Raw genomic sequence first — 9,841 nt, 5'->3', positions numbered from 1 at the left:
CTGGCTCCCTCATACCCATCTCCCGCTCCCCCAATATGCCAGCAAGACCCAGCAGTGATACCATCTGCATGGGTAAGATCAGAGGAGGTACTTGGGCTAACAGCCCCCAGGTGTAGATGCAAGGATTTGGGGATTAAGCATTCTTGGAGTGCCTGCTCTCCAGGGCCAGATGAACTTTTTGTGGGCCCCCATGGGGAACGATTGTATAAGACAGCAGAGCGACACAGGAGTTGTCTTTCATACAGCGGCACAGGCTTTATTTACAATATTTACAAGTTTAAGTTGCAGATGGAGGTGGCTGCCACTAGGGCTCCAGCCATGGTAGCCCTAGAGCAGTGGTTCTCAAACTGTGGGTCAGGATCCCAAAGTGGGTTGCGACCCTGTTTTAATGGGGTTGCCAGGGCTGGCATTAGACTTGCTGGGGCCCGGGGCTGAAGCCAAAGTCCAAGTCCCACAGCCCAGAATGGAAGCTGAAGCCAGAAGGATTTGGCCCTGGGTGGTGGGGCTCAGGATAGAGCCCCCCTGCCCAGGGCTGACACCCTCAAGCTTTGCCCCCTACCCTGCAGGGCGGTGGGGCTCGGGCTTTAGCCCTGCTACCCAGGGTGACGGTGCTCAGGCTTCAGTCCCCCTTCCCGGCATAGGCACCGACTTCCCCTTTGACTGGTGGGTGCTCGACCGTCTCTCCCCCACCCCGACCTGTCTCTTCCCACCCCACCCCCATTTCACCCCCCTCCCCTAAGTCCCCGCCCCTGCCCCACCTCCTCCCCTGAGCGCACCACATCGCCGCTTATCTCCTTTCCTCCCGGAAAGTCCAAAGTGCCGCCAAACAGCTGTTAGGTGGCAGGGCGGCAGGAAGCGCCGGGCAGAGTGGGGACATGGTGCACTTGGGGGAGGAGGAGGCGAGGAGGGGTTGGGGGGAGCTTGGGTGCCGGTGGGTGCTAAGCACCCGCAAATTTTTCCCCATGTGTGCTCCAGCCCCGGAGCACCCACGGAGTCGGCGCCTATGCTTCCCAAGGTCCTGCAGTAATTTTTGTTGTCAGAAGGGGGTCGCAGTGCAAAGAAGTTTGAGAACCCCGGCCCTAGAGCAAAAAGCGCACACACAAGTGTACATCAAATCCATTATAAAAGAAAAAAATACAAAATAAAACGCAGTATGTAACAAAAGCCAAAGCAGCGAAAACACCAGCCATGTGCTGCTGTCACTAAAAGGGAGCCTTCACATTTCTCATCTGAACTACCAGGGCTTGAATTACATTTTTGTATGAAATTGGGGCAGATTTAAAACTGTTTAAAACATTTTACAAATAAAATGAATGACAAAGTTTAATACATTTTATTTACAGCATCATTATTCATATTGGGCTTGCTAGTCAGGCAGAGAGGCAGAGAGACTAGGATCGGGACCAACTGTGCCTCCAAGACCGTGCCAAATCTCCAAATCAGACCAGACCCGATCCACATCCCTCCCCGCGGGGGTTACCGCGTGCAACGAGCACTCCCTGGTTGGAGTGCGCAGCCGCCAGGCCACAGGCGGAGACTTTCAGCTTTTCCCAGGGATGCTCCACGGCGGGCAGGTGGGGCCCGCCGAACAGCTGATCAGCAGGTAGCTGGTGGGTGCTTAGCACCCACTATTTTCCTATGCACCAGGCGCCACGCCTTGACCAGCATGGTCTGGGACCCCTGTGCTCCCCGCCACTTGGTTCAGCCTCTGCATTCAAATAACGGCAGGGCCAGGGTGGATGCACCGGGGGGAGCTACATGCTCAGTGCCCTCCTGCCAGCACTGTCCCAGGCTGGGCGGGGGCCATGCGATCTGCGCACTGGTGACACAGAGGAGCCCAGCTGTCTGCAGAGCAGCCAGAAAACCCTGACTTGGGCCTGCTGAGCCACTGTGGGGGTACAAGCCACTGGGGGGAGAGAGGGCCAGACAAACCGCACCACCTCCCGATTGCTGCCTCTGCACAGCCCGGGCCTGGTGTGGCAGAGCCGCTGTGCTCCCCTGAGCCCTTCAGTCGGTGTGAGGCACTGACATGCTCCATCTTCAGCTGAGGGACAGACAGACAGACATCCCCTGGCTCCCCCCAGCCTCTCCCCTGCACATCTGACCCAACCGTCCCCTCCTACCCCCCTCAGCCTCAGGGAGAGCTGTGAGTAGTCAGGGGAGGGATTATGGGCCCCTTCTTGAGTGTGGGCCCAGCGCCAGGGCACTCTTGTTAACCTGGTATTGCTGCTCTCCCAGGAAACCTGTTTGCACCACCCTTCAGCTCTTGCTGTAGCTCTCTATATAGGCGCTCACCTCACAGAATGGCTGGTGTGGGAGAGAATCCACAACCCTCTTCTCACCCACTGAGGTGAAGGGGAATCTCCTGTAGGAGCCACCCATTCTAGCCTCTCTTCTTAAATGGACACACATTTTCAAATCTGTCCTGCAGGAGGCAGCATTGCATGCAGCCTACAGAGCCCTCAGGGAGCAGCCAGGCATCTTGGTAACCAAAGCTGCTCAGAGGCTGTTTCCTGCCAGGGCTCTTGCACTCTGGAAGTTAATTTCACAGCCCGAAATGCCTGAAGCGCAGGGGGCCCTGTTCCACACCACACCCACAACACGGGGATGCAGTTCAGCCCCGTGCAGGAGGTGTTAGAAGGCCAGAAGAACTGTCGTAGGACCCATGCCAGGGTCTTCTCTATCCCCAAATGCCCCCCAAAAAGATGACTATGGGCAAGACTTAATACAGCGTTCTGGTGTTTTTGAGGGACTAGGATCTGCTGTACCTTCTGCTCCTGTACTGGTGCAACCTGGTGTAAGAGATTCTTCTTCATTATGAAGTAGGGTACTGGTCCCTGGGTTTTCCCTTCCACGGGGACCCCATCTATTTCGGTCACCTCCTTCCTAATGTTGTCGTACCTTGGGTCTTCTGTCTGGTCCCGTCCAAAATTTCCTCTCCCGGGGCTAATCTGCCCGAGATCTAGCAGCCCAGTTTCTGTTGCCTCTACTGGTTCAGAGGCGTTAGGCTGTGGGTCAGACTCAGATGCTTCTCCCTCCTGGGTGGCCTCCTTTTCAGCTGCTCAGGTCCGCCTACCTACGAGAGCGACCCTCTGGCTTTGGGTCAGTATTCGGGTTCCCAAGGCCTTACCTGCCCTTCTTTCCTTTTTTGTCTTTCTACCCTGTCTGGGAGTGGGGAACAAATCTGGGGATATTTCAGAGAAGATTGGGGGTTGACAGTTTGCTGTGGGTGCCTCACTAATTTCAGGGTTCCCATCTTTCTCCAATACCCCTACTGGGAGTAAGTTTCCAAACCCTGGGAAGTCCCTCCCTATGAGCACTGGGTATGGGAGTTTAGGGACTACACCTGCTGCTACCTCAGTAGTGTTCCCTTGTTCCCAGTGCGGAGGTACTGTGCGTCCTGCCCAGAGTGTCAGCTGCACAGTCCCCGTCCCCACTTGAGGGCACCTTTAGTACCCCTTCCCATCATAGAGGTCCCCTTCGAGCGAATAGCCATGGACCTAGTAGGACCCCTGGAGGAGATGGCTCGGGGCCACCAATATATACTTGTTGTTTTGGACTATGCTACTCGCTACCCAGAAGCTGTCCCCTTGCGGAACATGGCCTCTAAAATGATACCCAAAGAGCTGGTGGAGATCTTTGCCCGAGTGGGGCTACCGAAGGAGATATTAACAGACCAAGGAACCCCATTTATGTCAAAGCTAATGAAGGACCTCTGTATGCTGCTCCATATACATACCCTGAGAACTATCATCCGCAAACTGATGGGTTGGTAGAAAGGTTTAACCGAACCCTCAAGGCTATGATAAGGAAGGTGGTAAGTCAGGATGGGAAAGACTAGGACACCCTACTACTTTACCTTATGTTCGCTATCCGGGAGGTACCTCAGGCCTCAACTGGGTTTTCCCCCTTCGAGTTATTATACAGGCGTTACCCCCGTGGCATACTAGATATCGCCAAAGAGATCTGGGAAGAGGAACCCAATGAGGGGAGAAATATAATAGAACATGTATTGCAGATGCGAGACTGGATAGCCCGGCTCACCCCTATTGTACGGGAACATTTGGAAAAGGCACAGGAGGCCCAGCGAACCCATTACAATCACCAAGCAAAAGTGCGACAGTTCCAATCAGGGGATTGGGTGATGGTGTTGGTACCCACGTCAGAAAGCAAGCTTCTGGCCCAATGGCAGGGGCCCTATGAGGTGGTTGAACCTGTGGGGGAAGTAACCTACAGGGTGCGGCAGCCAGGATGCTGGAAACAAGAACAGATTTATCACATTAACCTCTTGAAACCTTGGCACCAGCAAGAGACATGTGTGGTGGCCCAAGAGGCCCCGACCCAGGGAAATAACCTACATGAGCAGATCAGGATATCCCCTGATCTGACACCAAACCAGAAGAAGGAGGTAACTGAGATGATCAACCGGTACCAGGACGTGTTTTCAACCAAACCAGGCCGGACCACCGAAGCATATCACCACATTATCACAGACCCTGGGGCAAAGGTAACTTTAAGGCCCAGCGGCAAAAAAGGAGGAGATCAAGGCAGAAGGATAAAGCAGAAGTAAAAAGCAAGTTCAGGCATTCCTGGGTGTGGTGGGGTACTACCGGCGATTTATTCCCCATTTCGCTACCAGAGCAAGTTCCCTGACAGACCTGATAAAAGCCCCGAGTCCAGACATTGTGAAGTGGACTGATGCTGCAGAGAACTCATTCACGGCTCTACGGACAGCCCTCTGCAGTAACCGCATGCTTATAGCCCCGGACTTCAACAAAGAATTAATTTTACAAACAGATGCATCTGAAGTAGGATTGGGAGCTGTCCTATCGCAGATGGTCGGAGATGAAGAACACCCAATCCTCTACCTCAGCAGGAAACTCCTCCCGAGAGAGCAGAAGTATGCCGTGGTTGAGAGAGAGTGCCTAGCTGTGAAATGGGCCATGGAAACACTACGTTATTACCTTCTGGGACGACAGTTTACCCTTGTGACCCACCATGCACCCCTCCAGTGGATGCAGCGAAATAAAGAGAAGAACACAAGGGTGACCAGATTGTTCCTGTCCCTACAACCTTTTCAATTCACCATACAACACTGATCTGGAAGCCACCCTGGCAATGCAGATGGCTTGTCACGTGTACACTGCCTGACGTCCCAAGTTGCCCAACCCCGTGGTATTGAGCGGGAGGGTTGGGAGATATGTGACAAGGTCAGGCCAGATGGATACAGGAGAGTGTTAGAAGGCAGATATATTAGTCACAGATTAAGTTAGATCCCTTTTCCCTGGGTAAGGTAACAGGGGCAGTTCCAGAACAAGCAGGAACTTGCTGGAACCAATTAAGGGAGGCAGGCTAATTAGGACACCTGGAGCCAATTAAGAAAAAAATGCTAGAATCAATTAGGCTGGCTAATCAGGGCACCTGATTTTAAAAAGGACCTCACTTTAGTTTCTAGCATGTGAGGAGCTGGTAGGGTTACCATACGTCCGGATTTTCCCGGACATGTCCAGCTTTTTGGGCCGCAAATCCCCGCCCAGGAGGAAATCCCAAAAAGCCAGACACGTCCAGGAAAATACGGAGGGAGGGGCCTGCGGTGCTCGGCCGGGGGCCGGAGCTGCTGGGGCCGGCGGTGCTGGGCTGGGGGCCAGAGCCGTTGGGCCGGAGCCGCTGGGGCCAGGGCGGGCCGGAGCCACTCGGCCGGAACCAGGGCCGGCGCCCCAGGGCCCGAGCCGAGCCGGGCGGGAGACGCCAGGGCCAGAGCCTCTTGGCATGGGCGGGCTGGCCGCCCACCAGAGGGAGCCGCTCGGCCGGGGAGGGGGCCGGACTGGGCCGTGCCGCGCCCCGCCCCAGCTTACCTGCTGCCTCCCTGTTTCAGGCTTCTCGTGAACATTTGATTCGCGGGAAGCAGGGGAGGGGGAGGAGCAGGGGGGGGGGAGCGTTCAGGGGAGGGGACTTTGGGGAAGGGATGGCGAAGGGGCAGAGTTGGGGCGGGGCCGGGGCCCCGTGGAGTGTCCTCCTTTTTTTAAATTAAAATATGGTAACCCTAGGAGCTGGGAGTGGGAAGGTGTATTGCTGGAGGATTGAAGAGTACAAGCATTATCAGACACCAGGAGAAAGGTCCTGTGGTGAGGATAAAGAAGGTGTTGGGAGGAGGCCATGGGGAAGTAGCTCAGGGAGTTGTAGCTGTTGTGCAGCTATTCCAGAAGGCACTCTAGACAGCTGCAGTCCACAGGGCCCTGGGCTGAAACCCGGAGTGGAGGGCGGGCTCGGGTTCCCCCCAAACCTCCCAACTCCTGATCAGACACAGGAGGAATAGACCTGGACTGTGGGTTCTACCAGAGGGGAAGTTCTCAGGGCTGTTCCCTGACCCCCATGGTGAATCTCTGAGGTGAACAAATCTGCCAATAAGCGCAGGCCCCACCAAGATAGAGGAGGAACTTTGTCACAGTACATAATATTGAAAATGGCACACCACAGGGAAGTGTTATCAGCCTGATATTTAATATTATGATAAATGATCTCCCAAAATGAATAAGTACTGGGGTAGGTGTCATTTTGTTTACAGATGATTGATTGTGCTCTGTTGGCATGGCAGAAAAGGGAAAGTGTTACAAGAGACCTCTGAGTGAGGAAATGCCTGGGGTTTGAAGGTCTCCATTGCTAAAAGCAAAGGACTGATCGTTACAAGAAAGGAAAGTTATAAAGGAATGGAAACTGCACCTGTATGGAGAACAAATATTGTTAAAAGGTTTAAATTCATATGGGGTAATATTTGATACTAAATTACTTTGGAATGATCATATAGCTGATGTTAAAGATGAATATACAGGAAAGATTAACCTATATAAGAGTCTTGCTGGGACTACCCGGAGGATGGATAAGAAAACGCTGCTGAAGGTAGGTAGAGCCTTAATCTGAGCAGATATTGACTATGGCTGCCAAGGTTTTGGGTCAGCATCAAAATCAGAATTTAAAAAATGAGCTTTAATTCAAACCCAGGCACTATGAATTGCATGCAGCACATCTATTATAGAATCTATATGCGAACTACAGATAGCTTCTAGTGAAATGCAAGTTACACTGGGAATGAAACTACCAGAAATAACGGGAATTGCAATGTCAGTATCAAACAAATATCAGGATTGTGAGGAATTTCATAGGCAAAAGACAAAAACTGACAGCAAAAAACAAAAACAAAAACAAAAACAAAACCATTAAGTACATCAGAAGCAGGAAGCCTGCCAAACAATCAGTGGTGCCATGGGATGTACAAGATGCTAAAGGTGCACTCAAAGGAAGACAAGGCTGTTGCAGAGAAGCTACAAGCTAACAAGTCACCAGGACAAGATGATATTCACCCAGGAGTTCTGAAGGAACTCAAATATGAAATTGCGGAACTACCATGTAACCTATCACTTAAATCAGCTTCTGTACCAGATGACTGGAGGACAGCTAATGCAATGCCAAGTATTAGAAAAGATTCCAGAGGAGATCCTGGCAATTACAAGCCCATAAGCCTAACTTCAGTACCAGGCAGATTGTACTTTACTATAGTTTCAGCCAGAATTATAAGATGCACAGATCACCACAATATGTTGGGGAAGAGTCAATATGGCTTTTGTAATGGGAAATCACACCTCACCAATCTATTAGAATTCTTTGAGAGTGTCAGAAAGAATGCGAACCAGGGCGATCCAGTGGATATACTGTACATAGACTTTCACAAAGCCTTTGACAAGCTCCCTCCCCAAAGGCTCTTAAACAAAGTAAGCAGTCATGGGATAAGAGAAGGTCCTCTCATGGACCACTGACTGCTTAAAAGATAGGAAATAAAGGGTAGGAGTAAATGGTGGTTTTCACAGTGAAGAAAGGTAAATAGTGGGGCCCCCACAAGGATCTGTACTGGGGCCAATGCTGTTCAACATATTCATAAATGATCCAGAAGAGGGGTAAACAGTGAGGTGGCAAAGTTTGCAGATGATACAAAATTACTCAAGATAGTTAAGTCCAAAACTTACTGCAAACAGTTAGTTACAAAGAGATCTCACAAAACTGGGTGACTGGGCAACAACATGCAGATGACATTCAGTGTTAATAAGTGCAAAGTAATGCATATTGGAAAACATAATCCAAACTATACATACAAAATAATGGGGTCTAAGTTAGCCGTTACCACTCAAGAAAGATCTTGGAGTCATCGTGGATAGTTCTCTGAAAACATCTGCTCAGTGTGCAGTGGAAGTCAAAAAAGCTAACAATGACAGGAACCATTAGGAAAGGGATAGATAATAAGATGGTAACTATAATAATGCCACTATATAAATCCTTGGTACTGTCACACCTTGAGTACTGCATGCAGTTCTGGTCACCCCGTTTCAAAAAAGATATATTAGAACTGGAAAAAGTAGAGAGAAGGGCAACAAAAATAATTAGGGGTATGGAACAGTTTCCACAGGAGGAGAGATTAAAAAGACAGTGTGTTCAGTTTAGAAAAGAGATGACTTGAATGGTGTGGAGAAAGTGAACAAGGAAGTACTATTTACCCCCTCACATAACACAGGAACCAGGGGTCACCCAATGAAATGGTTTAAAACAAACGTAAGGAAGTACTTCTTCACAAAACGCAGTCAACCTGTGGAACTCATTGCCAACCAGGGGATGTTGTAAAGGCCAAAAGTATAACTGGGTTAAAAAAAAAAAGTTAGATACGTTCATGGAGGATAGATCCACCAATGGCTGTTAGCCAAGATGGTCAGGGATGCAACACTCTGCTCTGGTGTCCTAAACCTCTGACTGCCAAAAGCTGGGACAGGACAACAGGGGATGGGTTCACTTGGTAATTGCCCTGAGCTGTTTACTCCCTCTGAAGCATCTAGCACCAGCCACCGTCAGTAGACAGGATACTGGGTTAGATGGACAACTGGTCTGACCCAGTATAGCCAATCTTGTGTTTTGACCTCCTGAGGTCTCTTCCAACCCTAATCTTCTATGATTCTATGTTACAGTGTTAGAACTCCACATGTTGTTCAAGTTAAAGTGTGGATGCAGAAACACAGGGAAAAACTAAATGAACTCTGTGACTAAGTGGGACTGTTCTTAATGTTTTCTCTGAATACTGTGTGGGTGCCTCAGTTTCCCCTATGCAGTTCTTAAGTATCTAAGTGGTGGGAAAAGGGGGTGTGATTGTTGTAGAGCCCTAGAGGGCAGATGTGATGCTGTCTGGACAGAAAATGGCCGACACTCTGTCTCCTAGCACCTAATGATCTGGGCCCCTCCTCTACAAAGGTGCCAGCAGAAGGTGTGGGAGAACAAAGGGATCAGGTGACCTCCTGGCCCAGGAAAGGGACAAAGGGAGAGGAGGGGCTGGAGAGTTTCAGTTTGGAGCTGGCTGGGGACATGGAGTGAGTGCAGATGTGAGTGCCTGGCTCACTGCCCCCCAAAATGGACCCAGCTGAGGGGTCCTGTTCTCTGTACCTACGATCTCAGGCTTTAGGGTGATAAAATATGTGTCTCAGCAGGTAGAAGTTATTTATCAAAGAAATTATATTCCTAATAACAGCATTAGTACAGAGACGGATACACATAGCATTAGCTTGGATCCCAGCACATACTGGGATAGCAGGGAACGAAATGGCAGACAACGCTGCTAAAATGCTGTAAAAATGGAAAGACTGACGTAGAAATACCCGGGAACGAACAGGAATTCAAAAGTCTCTTATAGAAAAATGGAAAAGAGGAATGGAAAAAAATCAGATTTGGCTGGGTTAAGGAAAAAAGAGGAAGCAGCTTTTCTGAATTGTGCCCTAGAATTGAGGATAACAAAATACTTCAAGGCCTGGTT

The sequence above is a fragment of the Trachemys scripta genome, chromosome 24 (assembly GCF_013100865.1).
Source record: "Trachemys scripta elegans isolate TJP31775 chromosome 24, CAS_Tse_1.0, whole genome shotgun sequence".
Lineage (NCBI taxonomy): Eukaryota > Metazoa > Chordata > Testudines > Emydidae > Trachemys > Trachemys scripta.
This window is presented reverse-complemented; position numbering follows the sequence as displayed.